Raw genomic sequence first — 11,847 nt, 5'->3', positions numbered from 1 at the left:
TCCTCCCGTTTTGCCAGCAACAGTGCCAAGTTCGCAGCGACATAGCTTACACGCGCGCGATATTTTGCTCGCGACCGGTCGTAACAGCCGATTCGTGGCTCGATCTCCAGTCGATCGGCGTTGTTCATCGGCTCGCGAGAGGCAGGTTCACGAACCTCGAAGCGGCTCAAGGATGCACGTGGTTCGCGTCGCCTGGAAATACGTGCTGGTACGCGCGCTCGCGCGATTGCATCGCGAGAGGATCGGGCCGCGCGAGTGCAGGCGACGGTAAACGCTTCTATTCCGATACTTTATGCCAAGTGGAACGGTTCGCCGGGCGAATTCGCGAGCTGCATGCGAACGAACGTTTGTCGTACGTCGGCTCGGCAATCGAGCCTTGGAGTCGTCGAGAGAGAAAGGCCAACGTACGCCGAGGAAGCGTGTGGAAGCAACCGTAGCGGGATCGCCGATTTTTCCCTCCATTCGCGTCACACGTCCTTCGTAACAAGCTTCGATCCTCGCTTATGCCTCTCGATCGCTTTATTTCCGAGATCCTGTTCCATTCCGAAATTCTTCGCGAGGTCTCGGCAACTTGTTCCAATAAAAGGTGCCAGAGGAGACAGGGTTCCCCGGATCTCGAGTATTTTCCACTGTACTCCGCTCCACTTCGTTTTCATTTGGCACATCGAAGCGTCTAGCAAGGTTTTCGCGCGTGGTTGTTGACAGAGATCAGCTAGACACATCGTGCGATGAATGACCAACGGTCCATTAACTCTTACAATTTGTCATTAAAACGACCTAGCTGTCAGAGTTCGAAGTATCTTGCTCATTCCTACCTTAGCTAAGGACCAATGGTCATTTTCGAGGACAGTTCTTATTCTTCTCCGTCGATTCAGAGTTAACCCTTTGGCCTATAACCTCGCGTGAGGCTCGTGGTCAGGTTTCGAGCCAAAACTGATTATCACGAGCCTGGCACGTGGTACGTCGATCGGGTCGAAACTGACTATCACGGGCCTGGCACGTGGAACGTCGGCCGCACCAAATGTAAAGACCTCGTGTCACTTCCATGATTTGTCGATGTGCCCCACTTGTATTTTTGTAATTTGTTAAATTAATTTTTCCCGGATTATATTTTTTTAATAGTCACGACACCCCACGTAAGTCGTGTGCGATTGATGCAACTTAAGGCAGATTTACCGAGCCGTGGAATAGCTCGAAGGTTGTAGAATCTTAAATCGTAGAGCAAGGGATTATTGTATTTTCCGACGTAGCCCCGTTGCAGAACTCCTTTCGAAATATACTAAAAAGATTGATCGGTCTATAACGTTCTCAATCCGAGTTCCAACAGTATATAGAACTATGTATGTATACGATTCCCGTCGATTTTATTCGTTTCTCGACAAACAAAGAAATTACGGAATCGATGAACTTTTCTCGTCTTCTAAGAGTCTATGGCTAAATGCCGCTGTGTAAATATGAAAAATGTCGCTTACGACGACGTGCCAGCTCGTGTGACACGTAAACATTATGGACAGGAGTAACGCCGACGGTGATTAGAAAAGGCACGCAACGGGTAATAAAATTCTAGTCGTAAAATGCACGTAAATCGTTGCGAACACGAAAGGACATTGCGGTAGAGCTGCGCGGCCGATACTCGGTTGCCGATTTTGAAATAACGAAGGATTAATCGCGGTCGTTCAGCTAGAATTACCGGTCTGCTACGCGTTAATCCGGACAGCCGGGTTTTATTTAATTCCGCGTCCAACGAATAGGTTCGCCGAAAAGAGGATTTCCGTTTCAGCGCCGAATACCGTCTCGCGAATATATTCGCGTAAATACATTTTCATTGGCATTTATCCCACTGTGAGGGTAAGCCTGCCCTCAGGGTTTTGATGATGTCTTCTGTTTCCTGGATGTGACCGGTGGTGCTAGAAGGGACGGCAGAAAAAGGAAGGATTGCGTTTCATCCTGGACCTGATAGTGGACTCGTCAGTAAGGCTATCCAGCGGACCAATTTTTTCTTTTTTCCAATTTAACGTACGTTTAATGGGCTAGAAACTAGATACAATAGCATACGTACTAAAAAGGGACCAAAAAATACGAAAGGGTTACAAATGAAAACTTAGACTATGAGATCCATGGCTCCAGCTTGAGACACTCGCGATCTAAAATCAAACTTAATCTATCGTGATTATCGCTATAGGATAATATAGATCTGAGAGCTATCTTATATTAGAATGCCGTGTTTGCCTATGTATAGGGAGGCACGAAAACTATGCAGCTTTTGGTTTTAAGCTACCTAGCAGGCCCTGTCTTAGACGGGGATACTGTTGGAAAGCTTGGAAATTATATATATATAGGAAATGGAGGACTTTTACCGAGAACTTGCGAGAAAGTCCTCGAACCTCCTTGAAGTAGGAATCCATCTATCAGCGAGAATGACGCCGCTACACCACAGTCTTTGAAATTTTATCCTAGAAATTCGAGAGTCATTACTTGTACATCGGCACGAAAGTGTCCTCCTCGCGAGTCCATCCTGTCGTCCCATGCGAGTGGGCCACTCTCGCGGGCCCCCATCGGAACGGGACGACGCTAACGATAGAGCAAACAAAATGGCAGGCCGAAAGTGCGATTTTAGCGGATACGCTCGCCTCCAGGCACGATCTCGCGGTCTTTAAATATAGAAGTAGGCACGTTGAACAGTTGTTAGCGAATAATTAACGTTCGGCGCGTACACGAATAGCCCGCGCGTGCACAGGTAGATTCGCGTGTCGCGAGGCGGAGTAATCCGAGAGTGGCGCGTGCAACATTGTATAATCGCATGGAGGCTTGTCGGGGATCAACGAAGAAGAAATTGCGCGCGTCGCGAGAGCAACTGTCGGGTGCTATTAGCCGCGTCTAACGGTGCAACGTCCGAAAATTAACCGCCTCTGGGAAGGAAGAACATTGGCTCCGGAGCCAACAGTTTTCACGCTTCGTGCACGTTTACGGTCTTCCTATCTGGCACACGCGCGTCGCCAGAGACACCTTTTCTACCCTGCAAATTTTTCCGCCAGACAACCGGAAGGTGTTCGCGTTTGCGACTATTGGGATTATGGGTAGAAAGACATAACTATCTGTATTTTATAATTATCTTCATTCTCTTCTAAGGAAGGTACTCTGCGTTGCAGGAAAGAAGTCATCTGAGAAACTTGTAGGACCGAATTCCCACCAGTCCAACCATTCTAACATCATGGCAGAAGTAGAGTAAAACGTTTCTCTTATTGATAGAACTGATCTCTTCCTATTAGCTCGATTATAGAACACCACGTGACAAAGAAAACGAACAAAGCAACGAGACAAGGTGAGACAGACGCAAAATATAGATGCAAGAACATAGACTCATCTCAAAACGTAGTAGCGCTTCCAATTCATTGCGAGTTAACTCTGAGATAAAATTTCTTTCGCGGATATCTTATGCCTATGTTAACGTATCACGTTATCGAACTTGGAAATAGTAGGTTTGGGAGTGTCATAGAAGAGTGGGTATTACTGACAAGAGTATAGGAGGAGCAAGTGGAATACCCCTCTTGCCTCGCAACCGAACGAGATGGCTTCTTTCGTGCAATGCAGAGTATATCTCAAGTATTCTGACTGTTCGCGTAGGGAGTCAAAACTAGAGCGAAGAAAAAAGGGTATGCGATTCGAGCTCGTCCTGGCTCCAGAAATCTTTATCTTGGGATTATGGGTAAAAAGAAATAACTATCGTTATATTATAATTATCTTTATTCTCTCCTAAAGAAGGTATATTTCAAGTATTCTGACTGGTCGCGTAGAAAGTCAAAACTAGAGCGAAGGGAAAAGGGGTAGGCGATTGCAGCACGTCCTGGTCCCTTAAATTTTTATGTAACGCGTGAAATAAACACTTCACGCGTCCCCGGAACCTGTTATAGTTTAAAGATATATCTATTTCTCCTGAAAGATTGATTTTTGTATACACGTTAAGACGTATCTTGCTTTCAACAGCGACTGTCCCGCCGGTTCTTTAACAAATACGCGATCGATCGCGGTTCGCGTCGCGAATCTGCCGCACGCGTGTTACCAATAACGACCCTTGCGTCCCTTCAGCCGTGTACGCGGTGAGGAAAATACGACGACGGTTATCGCGCTGGCCGGACCCGCGAAAGGGGTATTCGCGTTCCCCTCGTAACACCGTGCTCGCACATGTTTCCTTGGCAACCATAAATAGGTGCCTTGAAATTTGGCCCGGTCGCCGCCGCAGGTGGAGCGTTTGTTCTCTCATCCAGGGAACCGACGCAACGCAAAGAGGATCTCGTGTCTGCTCACCCTCGCGATCCACCGTCGTTCGATATATTTTCCTTTTTCTCCCAATGATTACGCCCCGCGATATCCATCGAAGGAAATAGAAAGCTCCGGACCGGACCCCCGTTTGCTCGCGAGGCCGGTCGAGAGGGCATCGCTAAAAGCAGAGACGCGAAAGGCAATCGGGAAATCTACACCCTGCATTCCGGCGCCGGCGAGGAATCCAATTTCCCAAATGCTTTAATTCGTTCAAAGGCGGCCGGAGAACGCGCGGCGAGTGCAGGCTTTCGCTGAAAGCGCGTCACGGATGGACACGCGAGAGAGAATCCCCTTGTCGACGCGGACGCGTGCACCGGTGTTTCCCTGGCAACCGTAAACAGGCGTGCCTGATATTCCGACGAGCTACCTCGCGCACAGGTGAGTCAACCCGTTCGCGACTGGCCCCGCACGCCAAACACCCTCCACTCTCGCTTTTCACCTATGCGTCCCATCGGATTAATCTCGCGCATGGAGCAGAGCTTTCCGGGTAATCTTCCGTATCGACCGTCGTTTACGAACGCGACGAAACGAGCGCAATCTTCGTAATGGAAAGGAATCTGTCCCGTGACGACGCGTCTGTCCGCTTCTTTCCTCGGATTGGACATCGATCACGGAACAGCGGCCGATTAAACGACGATCGGCGGCGGGAGAACGTAGGAAAAGTCGCGCACTCGAGTGGCCATTTCAAGTAATAGCTTCGTAGAGCTTGCTCCGTGTATCAAGAAGTATACACTCATCCACGATGATATGTCTGCTCGAGGAACACCGGTGCATACCGAGAGATCAGCGTCGAGACGATATTCCGGACCGGTACGTAGACAGGTCAATACCGTGCGACGACAGCCCACATGAGTCACTAATAGAACTCCAAATTCCAAGATGCAACCCTGTGACGGTAGCCAACACGATTACTATGACCGATGATTAAAGCTCCACACTCCCAAATACAACCCCTTTCGAACCACCTAGGATAAGATAACAGGAATGTATATGTGGGATCAGGGTGGGTGGATTAGCTAAAGTAACGTTGTTTCACTACTTCTTAAAATACAATAAACTTATACTTATTGGATACCAAACTAGAGACCCCCTACGGGTACGCTCGACTCTTGTTAGACGCTATCTTGAAGACCGTTGCTGCCCGCGCCCTGGCACCCTTATTTAAGCATTCGCTCTGTTCTTTTCCATACCCAGGCTTTCCTTCGCAATCATACTTCTTACGCAACCTCGGAGGGCGCGGTATTTCAAACACTCTGCATGCATCTATAATCTTTCCCTCTAACATAAACATTCATTGAAATCGATTCTCTTGCGCGCGGTCTCTTTCGTTCTGGGTCCAGACACACCTGCCATTCTTCCAGGGCCGTTCTTATTCCAATCCCACATGTATATATCCTATGGTAATTGATCGGGTTTATAGAGATTCGACTTTAAACTTGAATTATATTTTACTCCCTGACGGTACAAGTGTGCGGAGGCTTGAGTCTCGTGACATGCGTGATGGTGAATTGTCGAAAGAGAGTGTTGCCTCGAACCCTTCAGCCAGGTTCTTATAGGCTCTATAACTACCCATTGCGTCACTCAGTTCTGCTTCGAAAATGGATAATCTTGGTGGTTCCTCGAAGCAAACATAGATCCCGATGCAGGGTGATGCCATCCAAATAAAGACCCAAAAACCGAATAAAGTTAGTTTTTCTCCGACTCTATATACGTTCGCTTCTCTTACGTTATACCTACTCTAGTATCTCGTATAGAGACCTAGTGTACTCTTCATCAAGTTAGTCCCGTGACAACCGCGTCAACGCGAATGGAGTACGTTTCACGGTGTTTGGCTACGATAGGCGAAACTTCGAGAAAGCCACTCGATTTTGCGGCCGCGTTTTAATTGAGTTATAAATTGCCGGGTCCGCGACCCGAGTCACGGTCCACTTTCATTACGGTATTTATCGGTGGCTGCTTACAGCTCTACCTGACCCAAACCTTTTTCCACCTCTTGCTACCTCTTTCCCGACTGACTAGCGCGTTTCCTCTTTCCCCGATCCGCGTTTAATCCATAGGCTAGCCGATTGGGAATTTTATCCGCGCGAGAACTTAATTAGCTCTTCGCGGTTTCTGATTTTTCCCTTGAATCACCGTCTGTCACATTGCACAGACTTATGTCCATGCCCCGATGCTGTTAATCCGCGGCATTATCTTATCGGTCATTGAAATCGGTTAGAAAGCTTATCGTGACGCGTTTCGTTTTAACGTTCGAAGCATAGATTGCTAAATAAGATCGATTGATTTATTGTTTCGTGACAGTCGTATAAGCCGGGATACGGAATTTGCACTTGCAGATATACGCATTTGCTCGGTGCGATTGTTCCGTTGGATAACAATGTCGTTTGTTATCCGTTTACGCGCGTGTTCTTTCTTCCACGAGTGTCGGGTATTCCGTAAAAGTATTCCTCGCTTTGACTGTTACGCCAGAAGCGTGATACCTCCTCGCACGAGTTCCTGACGTCTGGCTAGCCGTCTAGCTCATCCGCACACCGAGTCGATCTCAATCAGGCGAGTTCTCTCGATCGATCAAGTCACCGGTTAACCCTCCGATCACGGCCCCTCGCAGAACGATAACTGGGTCTCTCCAGACCCCACACTGATAATCCACCAATATATGTTCGAGCCCCCCTAGTTTTATTTTACTACCCCTACCACCCCCTGGAATAACCGACACCGGGTCGGCTTTGCATCTAACTTTTTGACGAAACATATTATCTGATAATATTTATAATATTGGGAGGAGAAGATTTTATTTAAGAAAATGTAAAATTTTATAAATATATTTGTTATTCACGTGCACTGGGTACATATAGTATTAGGTTTTATTAGAATTTCTTTATGCGTATATTGTGTAGTAAGGATCGAATTTATAGAAATTGAACTTTTAACTTTGATTATATTTTATTTCCTGGCAGTACGAATGTGCGGAGGCTTGAGTCTTCTGAGAGTCTTCTGCGTGATGCAGACGGCGGATTGTCGAAAGTGTGTCCTCTCGAACCCTTCAGCCAGGTTCTTGTAGGCTCTATGACGACCCATTGTGTCACTCACAATCGGTCCTGCTTCGAAAATTGATAGGCTTGATGGTTCCTCGAAGCAAACGTAGATCCAGGGTGATCTATGTGCAGGGTGACGCCATCCAAATAAAGACTCCTCTCACAATCGTGAATATTTGGCACATTTTATACTGTATTTGTTACCGTTACCTAGACATATTTAACATATTTAACTGGACCTCTTTTGCGATTCGTTCGATGATGATTCTGTCTGTTTGTTGAGTTTCCTGCTCGTAGCTTCAGTGGCCAAGGTGCTATACTTCGTGTTATGATAATTCATAAAATAATTCATAAAGCGAAGACATATTTGGTCGATCTATTCTTTCCACTGTATAATACTGCTAGCTGGAGACGTTGGAACTCGTCACGCAGTCAGATGTTTATGCTACAGCAATTAGGGTAGGGCCTGCAGACGTCGATCCTCAGCTACGCTAAAATTTCGAGCTAAACGCCAGTACTAGCACAGGCAATTTCATGTCAGTAGATAAACAAGCATATCGTAGACAACATCGAGAATTAGAGCAGTTTCGCGGAAAACGCGTTTCTTATCTAGTCTTTCATTTTTTATAATTCTTTGTTTGAAGAGATAATGGTGTTTTAGAGTTAACCGAACAGATATCGATCGTCTACGATTAAGATTATGGAGAAAATTCGCACGTGCTGAAACGGGAGTACGTAAAGGACTGGCGTGTAAATAACGTTGGTACAGCCTTCCCAGCGAAGAGGACGTCTAGACGCGAAATAGACGATGATCCGACGGAAGATTTGCAACCACTCCATTACCGAGGCTTTCGATTTCCATAAATCGCGTCCCACGAACCGGTGTCTCGCTCGTCCGGATTTTATGTACCGTCGGTCGACTAAATTTTCCACCGTAAATGGACCGTTAGAGGTAAGGACACTCTATATCGCGACTAGGTATCTCACGGAGAAGAGAATTTTCCGGAAATTCCTCCTTGTAAATATTCCCTTTTCGGATAGGCGACACGTAAACACTATCTCCGAATTTGTCCGTGGAAAGATAAAATATTTCCAAGCAAAATCATCCACCAATCCCGTTTCTTGGATACACCCTGTTGCGTGCCAAATACTGCAACCCTCACGGTGGGAGTTTCGCCCGTTTACACGGACGCGACAATGTTACTGGGATGCGGCCTACTCTAAATTAATAGAGCTAGACCTGGTTAGAGGTGAACTAAAGAGTTCTGACGTGTGACTGTCTCTGGAGACGAGTTAATCGTCATATTGTAATTTATTTATAATTTAATTAAATTCTAAATTTAATACACTTAAATATATTAAAATAATTAAAAAATTGTACAAAGTCCTCTGGAAATTATATGTATAGGAAACGGAAGTTTTCCCAGGACTTGCGAGAAAGTCCTCGAAGTCGGAATCTATTTAGTAGCGAGGGTGAGAATGATAGTCGCTATAAAATTTATTAATATTTATTTATTATTTAAATTTAAAATCATTTTTAAATTAACCCTTTCGCTACCAGAGCCTCAGGAGAAAAACCGCCACCACAGCCCAGACGTCTTATTATTTAAATATGATACTAATTGTCATTTATTTTTGTGGAATGTATCTATAACGTTCTAACTAAGTGAAATTAGCAATTTTATAAGCCGATACACATAAGTGACACTGGGCTATAGATAGATAATTCCTTTGGTAGCCCCGTCGTCACATATATGTGACACATTTCATTAAAAGGATGATGAACACTCGTCACATATTTGTGACGCCGGACTCAGATAGGAAAATCAGGTCGTCGCATATATGTGACGCTGGTAGCGAAAGGGTTAAAGCTCCTCGTGACTGTTGTCTCGATGATTTTATAAGTTTGTATGTCTATTGATTGGTTGGTGTGAAATGTAAGTGTGTGTTTTCCTATTGGTTGTGAATAATATTGGGGGTGTGTGTTAGCTTCGACGTCCTTCGGTGGTGGTGGATGTTTTAAACAATTTGGGTCCTTATGCTGAAGGTCCTATCGTCTGAAGGATGATTTATTGACCGTTGCTAAGGTTCACCCAAGTGATGACCAGGTGACGAGTGAAAAGACGTTGACGATAAGGATATAAAACAGTCCCCACTTAATTTGGGACTCGCTGTCCTAGGGCCGCGACACTCCCATTACGCGTTGGTAGATGCAATCGGGAGAAGAAGAAATAGAAAAGGGACGATGATCGTTGGTGGGCTTAATCCGGGAAGCTGGTCGATCAAACGAGAAAGAGAATTTGGCAATATCTAGACTGCTTGGTTCCGCGGGATCGTCGATCGAGAGATTCCATTCGCGTTCACGGGACCACGGGATTCATTCGGAAAAGTGTATTGTCCATAGCCCGTCTGGGTTTCGCTTTACCCGGATGGAACATATTGAATCAACCAGCCGGAAGGAAACTCGGTTTCAGCGAAATATGCCACGAATTTCGGCTGCCTTCGATTCACCCTCGGCCACCCCCGACGTTGCTTCCTCCGCCATCAAGAAGGATCCGCTGCTCGCCGAGGGTCCTCGAGGACCTTTCGGGTGTCGCGCTGATGAAACAAGGTCGCAGACGTCTGCGATCCCTGCCGCGTTTCTGCCAAAAAATCTCTCCGTGCAACCATCACCGACCTTCGCGATTATTTATGCGATTCGGCGATTTTCGCGCGCCGGATCGTCAGGATTGTTAAAAACTTGTAACGAGCTGATCGAGGCGCGTGTTTTCGATTGTTCCGCAGGGTGGGTAAGTTTTAATTGGCCCGACGCGCTTTCACGGCTGACCGGTAATGCCCGGGGAATCGGTAATCGAGTCGATTCGGCCAGCTTATTTACCAGAGGCGTTAGTTACGCGAGAAAAGCCACGTTCGCCGGTATTCGTGCCATAGCGATTAAACGTGATCTGTTTACCCATGCACGTCTAACTGCAGCTGACTTTACAACCCAAGTCAGATCCTAATCATTCCACAAGACACCATAAGACAACCAGATGTATAAAAATCCATCGATTCTTTAACACTAGATTTACGGAACCCGTCAATTGGACTGAAAGGCTGCTCCAATTATACGATGGTAACTGAGTTAGTTAACTTATATTGACTGTTAACCATTTGCACTCGAGAGGTGATCCTCAGTCACCGTTTCATAAAATTTAGAAGATCGATATTAATCAATATATCAAATTTGATTTAACGTAACAATGTGCAAGGTATCGAAATCAAACAATTCTTTGTTTACTGTTCAAAAAAGTATTGTAGGATACCAAAAAATATCGCGAATCGGCTATTGCCAACAAAGAAACAAATTCTAAACCGATCGATATCTTCTAGAAGCAAATCGAAAAGTTATTCTATATACCAAAATTAAGTTGCGGGGCTCCCCTATGGGGAGGTGAAGCGTAGGTCAAGGAAATTATAAAAACGTGGTCCTTGACAACCAAAACAGAGTCCTTAGAAATCAGTTGTGACCAGCACAAGCGTGAGTCGCTTGGTGTTGGAAAGAGAGTTTTAAAAGAGTGCGTGTTTGTGTGTTTTCGTTATCTTGGTTTCCCTAAGTTAAATCAGTTTACGAGTTTTGAGTTTGTGTTATCGTGTTCTTGTTCTTTCGTGAATTTTCGGTGTCTCAAGACCAGTTCTGCCATCCTACAGTATCGTCAGTTTTTTAATAGAGAATCAGGTGCAAAGGGTTAATATAATATATAATTGTTTTTAATTAAAAGTAATCGTTAAAAAAGAAGGCACGTGTGGTTTCCTTTATCTGTCAATTTGACAGATGTGCTTAGAAATAGATATACAGATAGTGTCCGTGAACCTAGTGTTAATAAACCAATCAGTAATTAAGTTCTTTGTGCAGATGGTATCCTCTATATCTATCAGGTATCGCGAGCCTAGATTCGATAATTCGAAGAAAATATTACGTGTCGATAAGAAATCGATTCAGAAAACGATTTTGAAATCAGCAAATCGATGATTAATTTTAATCGCTCCATCGCGAATTAATTTCGGGATTATGGATGATCGATGGTTTACTATTTCTCCTCTTTCCAGATATAGAACAGATAAACCTTCAAATATTAGGTTATCTATGAGTGTTAAGATACAGATTAATTGCATAGCTGATACGATGTATCGGTGCATGAGCGAAAAACTGGCTATATTTGCCAACATTTCGCCACACCTTAACCCTTTGCACTCGAGAGACGCCCTTCAATCTCCATTTAATAAAATTTGGAAAAATGGAAGATCGGTATTAATCAATATGTCAAATTTAACATAATGTAACGAAATCAAATAATTCTACGTGTTAATTATTATACTATTCTTTATTTACTGTTCAAAAAAATGTCGTCAACTTTATAGCAGAAAATCTTCGAACTGCAACTTTTCGTTAGCAAAAAAATCGTCGAGTGCTAAGAGTTTAATCTCTCGACGCTCTGACGATGCCTGATTA

This window comes from Eufriesea mexicana, unplaced genomic scaffold, assembly GCF_001483705.2.
Source record: "Eufriesea mexicana isolate 0111107269 unplaced genomic scaffold, ASM148370v2 scaffold3014, whole genome shotgun sequence".
NCBI lineage: Eukaryota > Metazoa > Arthropoda > Insecta > Hymenoptera > Apidae > Eufriesea > Eufriesea mexicana.
The sequence above is the reverse complement of the archived record's forward strand: the minus strand, read 5'-3'. Positions refer to the sequence as shown.